General features: G+C 41.9%; 1 protein-coding gene and 1 pseudogene across 2 annotated transcripts in view; both read left to right on the forward strand.

Annotated features, from left to right (window-relative positions):
• SPOCK1 (SPARC (osteonectin), cwcv and kazal like domains proteoglycan 1) overlaps window positions 1-12011 on the forward strand; it is a 2113319-nt gene that overhangs the window by 549723 nt on the left and 1551585 nt on the right. The window lies entirely within an intron of this gene.
• LOC147702940 (lysine-specific histone demethylase 1A pseudogene) lies at window positions 1263-4276 on the forward strand (annotated as a pseudogene). Its single transcript, XR_015297553.1, has one exon. The product of XR_015297553.1 is annotated as a lysine-specific histone demethylase 1A pseudogene (transcript).

Raw genomic sequence — 12011 nt, forward strand, 5'->3', positions numbered from 1 at the left:
TTCAAGAGCCCTTGTTCACATGCAACGAACTAGTGCAACTTTTTTATTTTTATAATGCTTAGTGAGTGGCTTAGGCTCCGCCTTTCGGACAATCGCGTGCCCATAGACATAGAAAACATCTTGTGTGTTTCATAGCAATTATCCGTGCAAATACGCAAAAATAAGTTAAACACAATTATACATATATTAATAAAATATTTACGTTTAACAAAACATTCATGAATTAAAATGTATATAGTGTCCCTTAATGCGAGATAGTAAACCAATGACAGGATAAATCCATTAAATACTAGGTTTCAAAGTCTAAAGTAAGGGTATTCAAATGTTATCAAGGCGGGCTAAATGTAAAGTGCAAATAACAGGGCTGGACTAGATATATGTCTGACTGTGCATAAAGTGCAATCACGCGTGCTATAGGGAAGGGCAGTGTAAAAATATTATAAATACATGATATACATATATATATCACACAGACAAGCAAACATATATGTGTGTGTCTGTATGTATATATATATATATATATATATATATATATATAAACGTAACTGTGTTTGTATATGTCAGTGGCAGGATCCCTCCCCCCATGAACTCCCCCTGCCCTGCGCGCCACTTTGTCTCTTCTGGGAGCAGGCAGACATAAATTGATACATTACTTAACATTTTAGTCTTTAGAGGCACCTGTGTAAGGAGGTATAACTTTCAAATCTGCTTTGCAGAATGACCTGACCTTTGTTCTAAAAACCGGGACATTTGCCTAGAATTCAGAAAAGTGTCGGGACACTGGAACAGTCTTCAAAAAAAACGGGACTGTCCGGGGAAATCTGGGACTTCTGGTCACCCTAAAAGCCCCTTCCTATGGCAAATGTGTGAACAAAAATGAATTCCACATATTAGCTCAAGTTAATTGACTTGAACTATGATTTTGCTTTATTAAATTCTACCCCCAGGCGAACAGTCTCTGTCTTTAAAGGAACGTCTCGTTTAACCGGAAAAGAGCAAGTGTTGTTTTGTAATTGCAAAGAAGTAAATGTAAATAAATGCTGTTTTCTAACTACGCGGGTGAACACGAAAGGTTAAGGAGGCATAGGTATGTTAATAAAATTTGTATTCTAGTCCGATATATTTAAAATGTTCTCGTTTAATACCATACAAGGTTGCAGTTTCTGTTTCTGTAAAATATGTAAGCGGTCTAGTGTTTTTTAAAATGTAGCGTCATTACGTACATTTTGCATTGCAAGGGACGCGCTCTGGACGCCGTGACGTCAAGCGCTCCACACTGGGAAGTGCATCCGTTGTTCTCCCTGTCCGGCGCGTCCTGAAGGTACCGATCCCGGTGCCGGGGCTGACTTTATCTGCCCTCACGCACCCCCCCTCCCTGAGGTACCGTTCCCTTCCGCAGCCATTTGCCTACAGCCGCCAGAACCATGCTGTCCGGAAAGAAGGTCGAGCTTGGCGGCGGTGAAAAGACCCAGGACCCTCAGCCGCCCAGCGGTGACAGCAGCTCCTCGAACGAGCGCACACCGCGCAAGAAGGAGCGCATCTCCCCGGCCTCGGAGCTGGGGGGCGCGGAAGGAAGCGGTATGGATGGCAGCCACCCTGGTACCCCGGAGGGCCGCCGCAGCAGCCGCCGCAAGAAGCCTAAGGTTCAGTACCGGGAAATGGACGAGAGCCTGGCCAACCTGTCCGAGGACGAGTACTACTCGGAGGAGGAGCGGCATGCAAGGGCCGAGCGTGAGAAGGACGCCCCCGTGCTCCCCCCGGCCGAGGAAGAGCACGAAAGTGAGCCCGAGGAACCGTCCGAGGGGGCGGCGCTGCAGAGCAGGCTGCCCCACGAGCGCATGACTTCTAGAGAAGCAGCTGCCTTCCCCGACATCATGAATGCCCCTCAGACCGCGCAGAAGGCCTTTCTATACATCCGCAACCGCACGCTGCAGCTGTGGCTGGAGAACCCCCGCATTCAGCTGACCTTCGAGGCCACCCTACAGCAGATGGAGGCGCCCTACAACAGCGACACCGTACTGGCCCACCGTATACACAATTACCTGGAGAGACACGGTCTCATCAACTTTGGTGTCTACAAGAGGGTAAAGCCATTGCCAACCCAAAAGACCGGGAAGGTGATCATCATAGGCGCCGGGGTCTCGGGTTTGGCCGCAGCCCGTCAGTTGCAAAGTTTCGGCATGGATGTCACACTCCTGGAATCAAGGGACCGTGTGGGGGGAAGGGTGGCTACGTTTCGCAAGGGCCAATATGTTGCTGATCTCGGGGCTATGGTAGTCACTGGCCTCGGTGGTAACCCAATGGCAGTAATCAGTAAGCAGGTAAATATGGAGCTAGCAAAGATTAAGCAGAAATGTCCTCTTTATGAGGCCAATGGACAAGCTGTTCAAATTCCAAAGGAAAAAGATGAGATGGTTGAACAAGAGTTTAATCGTTTGCTGGAAGCTACTTCCTACCTTAGCCATCAGTTGGATTTTAATGTTTTAAATAATAAACCCGTTTCTCTTGGCCAAGCACTGGAGGTAGTCATACAGTTGCAGGAGAAACATGTGAAAGATGAGCAGATTGAGCACTGGAGCAAAATTGTTAAAACTCAAGAAGAGTTAAAAGAGGTTCTCAATAAAATGGTCACTTTAAAAGAGAAAATTAAAGAACTTCACCAACAATATAAGGAGGCCTCGGAAGTTAAACCAGCGCGAGATATCACTGCAGAGTTCTTGGTGAAAAGCAAACATAGAGATTTGACAGTGCTCTGCAAGGAATATGACGACTTAGCAGAAGCCCAGGGAAAGCTTGAAGAGAAACTCCAAGAGCTTGAAGCCAATCCTCCAAGTGATGTTTATTTGTCATCACGTGACAGACAAATACTTGATTGGCATTTTGCAAATTTAGAATTTGCAAATGCAACACCTCTCTCTACCCTTTCTTTGAAGCACTGGGACCAGGATGATGATTTTGAGTTTACAGGCAGTCACCTGACTGTACGGAATGGATATTCATGTGTACCTGTAGCCTTGGCAGAAGGCTTAGATATTAAGTTAAATACAGCAGTTCGACAAGTTCGATACACAAGTTCTGGTTGTGAAGTACTAGCTGTTAACACTCGCTCCACTAGTCAGACTTTTATTTACAAATGTGATGCTGTACTTTGTACTCTTCCTCTAGGAGTATTAAAGCAACAACCTCCCGCAGTGCAGTTTGTGCCTCCTCTTCCAGAGTGGAAAACATCTGCTGTACAGAGAATGGGATTTGGTAACCTAAATAAGGTAGTATTGTGTTTTGACCGTGTGTTTTGGGATCCTTCTGTAAATTTGTTTGGCCATGTTGGCAGTACCACTGCAAGCAGGGGGGAGCTCTTCCTTTTCTGGAATCTTTATAAAGCACCAATTCTTTTGGCATTGGTAGCAGGAGAAGCCGCAGGGATAATGGAAAATATCAGTGACGATGTTATTGTTGGACGCTGTCTTGCAATCCTGAAAGGAATATTTGGGAGCAGTGCTGTTCCCCAGCCTAAAGAGACTGTGGTGACCCGTTGGCGTGCCGATCCTTGGGCAAGGGGATCCTATTCATATGTAGCTGCTGGATCTTCAGGGAATGACTATGACTTGATGGCACAGCCGATTACTCCAGGCCCATCCGTCCCTGGAGCCCCTCAGCCTGTTCCTCGCTTATTTTTTGCTGGAGAACACACAATTCGTAACTATCCGGCAACTGTCCATGGGGCTCTTTTGAGTGGATTGAGAGAAGCTGGTCGAATTGCAGATCAGTTTTTAGGTGCCATGTATACTCTCCCTCGCCAAACTCCTCCTGGGGCCCCTGCACAATCATCCCCTAGCATGTAGATGCATCAGTACGAGTGCCATTGAAAACACAATAGTGAAATTGTATCCGACCTCTTCTGAATGAAATGTCTTAGTAGTAGAATCAAGGATAACTGTAAAAAACGGATCCTACGCTTTTCATGAATATCTTTGCAAAATATTTGATTTAGGTTTCAGAAGACATTGTTTATTTTATTTTTGAAATAATGTTCCTTTTGTCACAACATTGATTTGCCTCTGTGGCCATAATCCTAGACTGGCAAAGAGCTGCTGCCTTAATATAGTTTTCTTCTGGACTTTTCATGAGGAAATAACATTCTGTGGTAGTTCAATTTTTGTGTGGTAAAGTAGATGATCCTTGACCTTTTGTATATGTTTTCATATTTTTTTTTATAATAGACTGCTTTTCAAGCACTCTTTTTTTGTATTTTGAAAATAAAACATCTTTAAAATTATATTGGTGACTTTTCTTTCAGGGAATCTGCACAAGGTTTGTGGTCAGCTGCATAATGTGAGCTTACTGCAATGTATTTTGATTGTATTTAGAAACTGTCTCTAACATGTGCAACTCAAAATGTCGCCTTCTGGATTATAGGCAAGAAATATGCTTTTTTTAATTTGAACATTAACTTTGGGTAGCAATGAATATTAAAACGTTGTATGCATAGTTATAAATATCAATGATATGGCCCCTTGATAGCCAATCACTTGTTTCCTTTCCTTCTGGAACAATTTTAGACTCCACTTGGTCTGCAGTTCTGTCTTTGCCCCAAGGATTGAATTACTTCCCTTTCTGTGACTTTTTGAATTAGCTTAGCTCTCGCTAGTAATTGAGAAACAGATCACAAGATTGTGCTAATCCTCATTCTCTCCCTAGCAGGCCTTCTGCTCATAGCAACAGGCATTCCGATGACGTTAAACCATGATGCTTTCATGGTTCATACATTCCACCTGAACCCCTCGATGGCAATCTAGACCTATATACAAAGTTACACATATTCTCTCTCTCCTGCGCTCTAGATGTATATGTACACCCTCTCCACGGCAGTGAAAATAAATTCTGTTGGCAATAGAATCCTTTATGGCCATGTTGCGGAACAGTCTTCCCAGCCAGTTTTAATGGAAGAATGCCCACCAAATATAACTTCTGTGCGTAATTTACAACAACACTGATTGTTTTTAATTGATACAACTCAGTAGCAAAAAAAAAACTGCTGGACCGTCCTCTAATAATATTTTCACAGCTCAAAGTAATGGGGTTTAAGATAAGAAACGTAGTATGAACTGGCATAGACTTAGCAACAAGAAGTATGCAATGGAATTCTTTTTATTACAGTCTAAATTGGTGGAGCCTACAGGTTAAAATGTTAAGTTTTTCTATTTTCTCAATCTAGTTAAGATAGTGTGTGTTGCTCCCAATAAACATTCATATTTCATCAACCCAAAAAGTGAAACATGGCTAAATATTTAGTTTAGTATGCTCTGCAAAACCCAGATGCAGCACTTGCACTTTTCTAGGCTTCCAGCATTACAACAAAGATTATATGCCGGGCAAAATGTACAAAACAGTAAGGTTTCCAGCGACCTGCTCATGAACACTTCAGTGGCCACAGTAAACTGAGATCCTTCAGTACACTAGGTAGACCATCCCAAGCAAACCAGCCAAAACCTCGTCCAATAAACAAGCCTCCAAAACCTTCCTATTGTTAGTGAGGATACCAATACCGAATTTAAACACTATCTCTAAGTTCTAAAGGAATGCTAGCAGGTCTAGAAGAACACATTATATAGACCATTCAGACCCCTTACGGTAACAACTTAGACACACATCTTATAAGTAGCATATTACAAAAAAAAATTCACAAAGTAAGCCAAATTCAGTTTAGCCTTTGCAAATTGCTACCATAATACTTCAAATTCAACAGAACACTTTAGACTGTCTTGCACACAGAAACACCAGAACCCTGTAGTGGATAATGCAGTACTCCTGAAGTGTACAACCACCTTTACACACAAACAAAGTATCTCCAAACGTGTGTAGACAACACAATACCTACCAAAGATACCAGGCGTAGAAGATCTACATAACTTTTAGTGTCCAACAGAAAACTGACTCCACCCTTCCTACTTCTACACAGAAAAGGCTTCACCAAATTCTTATAGATGTCAGTGATCTTTCCACCAGTACAGCTACGCATTACCCATAGCAAATGAATGTTCATGTTGGATGGGGGCAGGGTAGTGCTAAAAACCACACACTAAATTTGACATTTATAAAAATTGAAACATTAGTTTAAACAACAAAGCCAAACAGTAATACTCTGCAAAGCAAGTGACCACGTAACCCCCTAAGTAAGAACTTTACAGCGTAAACAAAATAAATGCACTTGGGCATACTGTCCATACTACGTTAATAATGACTGGTTAGCGAGAAAGCCCATGTTCATGCGAAAATATGCTCTATTGACATTCCCAGAAACTACAAATGGCAAGCCTGAATTTCACAAATGCAGATAACTGATTAGTTAACATGATGGCATGCTAAAGGTAATAATACAAAATAGAAATTATTAATTATATAATTACCTCTAAAGGAGTGAACATGATGTGTTTATTTTCGTGTTCATCATAACTTACTACATCTGCATTTGTGTGTTCGACATTCCCATCTTTGTTCTGCCATTTCCTTTATTTGGCTTTAAAAGTAAAATGGACTTGTGTTGGTAAAGTATGCAGCTGAATGTATTATCCTAAACCTAAAAAACCGGATAGGTTGACCATAACCTAGAAAGTGAATCCTTTTATTTACAGAGTTGTGAAAAATTGCACTGCTGGTATGAATTTAGAAAAATGTCACCTTACAAAACGCTGCAAGTAAGTACTTGCATCTAACCGGGGACTGAGAGAGTGTCCTTGAATCTCCCTACCTCTCCCATTGTTGTTTTGTACCTTACAAAACGCTGCCAGTCAGCAAACAATTGAAGGAACAGCTGTCGGATGTTTTTTAGAAAATGCTTTTTGTTGAATTAGTAATCTCGTACACTGGAATGTATTTGTTTTAAAGACTTAATCCGCTTCTCAAAGTGCAAATATATGGGGCATCCATACCATCCTGCCTTACATTACAAGGATTTGGTAGTCTCTTTTGAATTTCTTTATAATGTCATGCAACTCCAAGGTGACTTTCAGTAGCCTTACAATGTATGGCAGGGTGGATGTTCCACAAACCACATAATTCCTTGTTGTGATGTTTTTTTATATGAAAGAGGAGGTTTGTAGACATAAGTAAAATTGGAATCCAGTGCAAAACTAAACGCACCAAAAAGCAGTTAGATAATAGAATCAGTTAAATACAAATCAGATTTAAAAAAAAAAATCTGTCACTCAGACTACTTGGAAACATGCAGGAATATTTTCTTTCCTGTAATTAGCTAAAGCATGGAAGAAGTAAACATGTTGTGGTAAATATCTTGAACTAAACATGTTGCTTATCACTGTTGATCTAGAAAAACAGGAACAGAAGAAAAAGCCACATTTCGTTTTAGTTTTTAAACTGCAACTTTAATTATGCTCCATGACCTGCCTTTCCCCATGGTTGCTGGCTTTTGCATCAGCCAATGTGATGTTCAAATCACCTATAATAAATTATGACAATTGAGCGTCTAGATCATTTCTTTCCCACAAGCGATTAGGTACATCATAGGTTGCCTGCAATAAAGAAATAAGAAACACAGATGTTACAGGGGGATAGTAGACTCCCACATATTATATATCCATTATGGCCTCAGGATGATATAATATTGTCTATTTGTCTTAAACATTTAGAAGATTTTGGCGGTATTTGGCATGAGGGTTGACTATTGGAAACATGAGGGAGACGGAGCTTAGGGATTACCCCAGTGTTAGATAATCTATGAAATATCTTACAGTTAAAAAGCGATGGTCTCAAAGTTGTTCCTCTATTGTATAATAGAACAGCTTATATACAAATTTACAGATCTCTCTTATTTATGTAATTGTATGATCACTGTCTTAGTGATTTTCTAGATATTTAGGCCATGGAGTTGCCGGAAAATAAGGGAATTTCAGATTATGATCACTTATGATAATCTTGTTCTGAAGTTCAAATCCATGGTTGGCTGTTGAAAGCTCACCTCTTTTTTTTTAGTCTTTGAATAATTGATCATGATTGGGGGGAAAGAATTTGTAGCTCATACATTTGGATTTGCCACAGATCCTATTGAATTTCAGTTGTGGAGAGAATACATTAAGCTGAATTTTCTTCCTGCCATTTCAAGTGTTCTGTGTTTCAGAAAAATGTGTAATGTTCCTTTTGGGAAATATTGATGTGTTTTGGGTTGCAGGCATTTCATATTACAGCCTAGAGGATATTTTACAGTACACTGATGATACTTTGGATATTAAACTGCATTAACGTACTACATGGTGATACATTTTCCATGTTGATTGGTTTGGAAATGTATGTAAAATTGAGTAACTAAACAATACATGAGGCCTGGGTGCTATTATATAACTCGTGTAGTGAATTGTATTTGATGATCAAATCAAACAATTCATTTGCTGCTCACATCACAAAGTTTTCCCTTTTTAGCCACCAATTCAGGCTGCAAAGGAAGAACTTACCTCACAGCCTATGATGTTTTGTTTTAGTCTATCATGTCCACTGACATGACAGCTTGTAAAACTGAAAGCAGCCGAAGCTTTCAGTGTGATTGATGCTCAGCAGCATCACTCAGCCCGAGTACGAATCGCAATGGGGATGGCACTGTTAGTGAGAGACTCCAATTTCCAGTGGAACTTCTGCTTAGAGGATTTCTGCTTGAGGATCCCTCTAGAAAGGCAATGTATTGGTTAGGGAACCACCCATTTAGACACCAGGAATTTGAAAGGTAAGGGAATGCCCTCACTCAGGTTGCGAACAGTTTTTCTGCCCTTTGGCATCCCAAAGGCAACAAAAAGATACCTAGCCCTATGGGCTGTATTTTTTTTATAATTAATGTAATATGGTGGAGACCAGTCAATACTGGCACCCAGTGATGTACCCCCACCCCTAAAGGGCAAATAGCCTTTCTGCGAGAAGAGGGTGTGAGAAAGTATACTAGATGCCAGAAATACAGTTTAAAAAAAGCAAATAATGGGATGAAAGCTGGTACCTTGCGGGCATCAGTCTGCAGCCATACCCCAAAGCCCCAACAGTATTTCTTGCCTCCTCTATCTACAGTCTACCATTCCTGGCTAGGAAAACAGAAAATCCAGGGTGCTATGGACTGTTTTACAGTAAAAAGCACTCCTGGGTGCACTGATCCTTGCATCCTCCACATTGTACCTGGTATCGTAGAAGGGGCTGTAGATGGTTTTGCAGCCCCTTCTGCTATATGGATGACACAGTTGCACATCTTGCCAACGTGTAATCACAATGGGACATTCCCTTATTTACATGGAGGCTAAACTCCACACAAATATAATAACATTTAGTTTTTTCTTCTGCACCATATTACATACCCTGGTACAAAGGCAACCAACCTCACAAGAGGCACATTGACTCATTTCAAACTAGTGCAGGGCAGAAGTTCCAGGGCCAGACAAGCATTGTCACTCAAAATTGGAGTACTTTGCCCCCATAACGAGGGAACAAGTTCTCTCATCATTAAAACATAGCAAGTCAGGCTCTCCGGCTGATGTGGCTCCTCCTCATATCATGTTTGACCTGGGGTCGGAACTGGCTTACCCTATCAAGGAAATCTGTAATCTGTCCTTATCATCCGCCTCTTTCCTGCTAAAATGGAAAAAGGCATTCAATAAACCTCTGCCTAAGAAACCATCGGCTGACTATGGGGACCTTCAAAACAACAGGCCCATCTCTCTTCTGCCATTATGCTAAAAAATTAGGGAGTCCTTAGTTAATCGTCAACTCTCTGATTATCTGGAACAGCATAACCTCCTTGACCCCTCAGTCAGGCTTCTGTGAAGGTTTCAGCACGGAGTCTGCACTAACCGAGGTGTCGGACATGATCAGGCTGCTGTTGGATGATGGGACCCCTGCCATGCTGGTTCTCTTGGATCTATCAGCGGCCTTTGACACCATCTCTCACAGGATCTTGTTAGATTAACTGCCGGAGATTGGTGTCATGGGGAGGGCGCTGGACTGGATACAGAGCTTTCTCTCTGAAAGATCCCAATGTGTACAACTGAACACTTTGGTGTCTAGGACCACAATTATGGATAAGGGAGTTCCTCAGGGCTCTGTATTAAGTCCCAAATTGTTCAATATCCACGTGTCGTCCTTGGCCTCTGTTATTAAATCATGTGGTTTTTATACCATCTCTTATGCCGACGCCATGCAGATTATTGTCCCTATAGAGAAGGAAGTAGGAGAAACTAGAGACAGATTTAAATCATATAGGACTAAAATTGCAGCATGGATGAAAAATAATTTCCTGCAATTAAATTAAAATGAAACCGAGATCCTACTGTTCGAAAAATCCGAGCAGTTTTGGACTAAGGATTGGTGACCAAAAGAACTAGGTAAAGCCCCTCTTCCTAAATCCTGGGCAAAAAATGTGGGCGTACTAATCGATTCCAAACTTTCTATGGAGCAGCATATGAAACGTTATCTGGCAAGTGTTTTGGACTACTCCGCATGCTAAGGAAGATGTTCACCTGGATACCGTTCTCTACCAGAAAGGTCCTGTTACAGACTCCTAGTCACAGGCTTGACTATGGAAACGTCCTGCTGGTGGGGATGAGGAAAGATCTTTTTTCCAAACTTCAAGTCGTGCAAAATACGGAGGCACGCCTAGTTCTTGATAAACCTGCATGCACTCCTTCTCTTCTACTATTGAGTGAGCTACATTGGCTCCCAATGAGGAAAAGAGCAGTCTTCAAACTCCTGTGTCTGGCGTTCAAGGCCTTGGTCGGTCTAGGTCCAGAATATCTAAGGAGTAACTAATATGGTACTCTCCAACCCGGCAGTTAAGATCTAGTGGCCATAAGCTCCTCCAAATTCCTAGAATTAAAAAGGCTAAGATGGGGGGGACGTGCTTTTTCTTACGTTGCCCCTAAATACTGGAACACACTACCAGTTGACCTGCGGACCTGTACTACATTCATGGCCTTTAAGAAAAAATTAAAAACATGGCTATTCTAGGGTATTGACTCAGTATGTCACTGTCTGCTTTTCCGGGCGCCGAGAGATCCCTTTTGGGGATGATTCGTACGCCGTATAAATAAATATGTTGTCAGAACGGCTCTATAAGGCATCCTTCGTAAAGGGTACATAAGGGCCTCACAGTCTCAATCAAGGATCATCCTCTTCAAAGAAGGGCAGGACCACCTTCAGTGAAAGAGGGAGTCATGGTTTAAACAAGGACAGTGCATCTGATGTGTTTATTAGGGCCTGATTTTTTTCTCTTCTAATATCATGCCACACTCTGTAATCACCTGTGGAACCCAAACAGCCTCTCTCTCTTCCCCTGGGGCCTAGAGCCCGAATACAACAACCATCCCAATGGCAAACAAGCCAATTTGCATTCATTTTGTGTAGTTTTGATATTTGGGCTGGCAGAGAGGGTGCTTTCCAATTCTGCTTCACCCACGTTGCAGAAAGAATATTGGCTTGCTGATGCTATAACTGGCTAATGTCCCAATTCATTATTGTTTTTGGCACCAATCCCTGGTGTTTTGTGAGCTTTCTGCCACGTGGACCAGGAAGATAGGTGGTGAACTCTCCTATCTTCCCCTAACGGTGCAGAAATGCTGGTGGCTGCAGTCCAGTGCCTGAATGGGTAAGCCCTGTGCCCCAAATGCTAGTTTTATCCCCCAATGGCCTGGTGGGGTTTCTAATCCCCCACCTCCGAGGATGAACAATTATTGAATAAATTATCCAATCTTGTCATCCAAGTCCAGCAGACTACCATGTGAAAGCAGTGGAATGGCAATGTACCAACCCATGTCTCATCTGAAACAGAGAGATCCAGAGGAATCCACGTGGGTGATATTTGCTTGGATACCAACACTTTTACGTCACCAGAAAGACCTGTAAAGTGTGAGTCAAAAACACCTTTTCCATATTTATGCTACAGAAATCTTGAACACTTCCAGCCATTGGTTTCACACCATGTGTTGCAACATTTCTCCCAATAATGTTGCGTTTAACCAACTGCATGTTAT

Source organism: Lissotriton vulgaris, chromosome 7 (genome assembly GCF_964263255.1).
Source record: "Lissotriton vulgaris chromosome 7, aLisVul1.2, whole genome shotgun sequence".
In the NCBI taxonomy this organism is placed as follows: Eukaryota; Metazoa; Chordata; class Amphibia; order Caudata; family Salamandridae; genus Lissotriton; species Lissotriton vulgaris.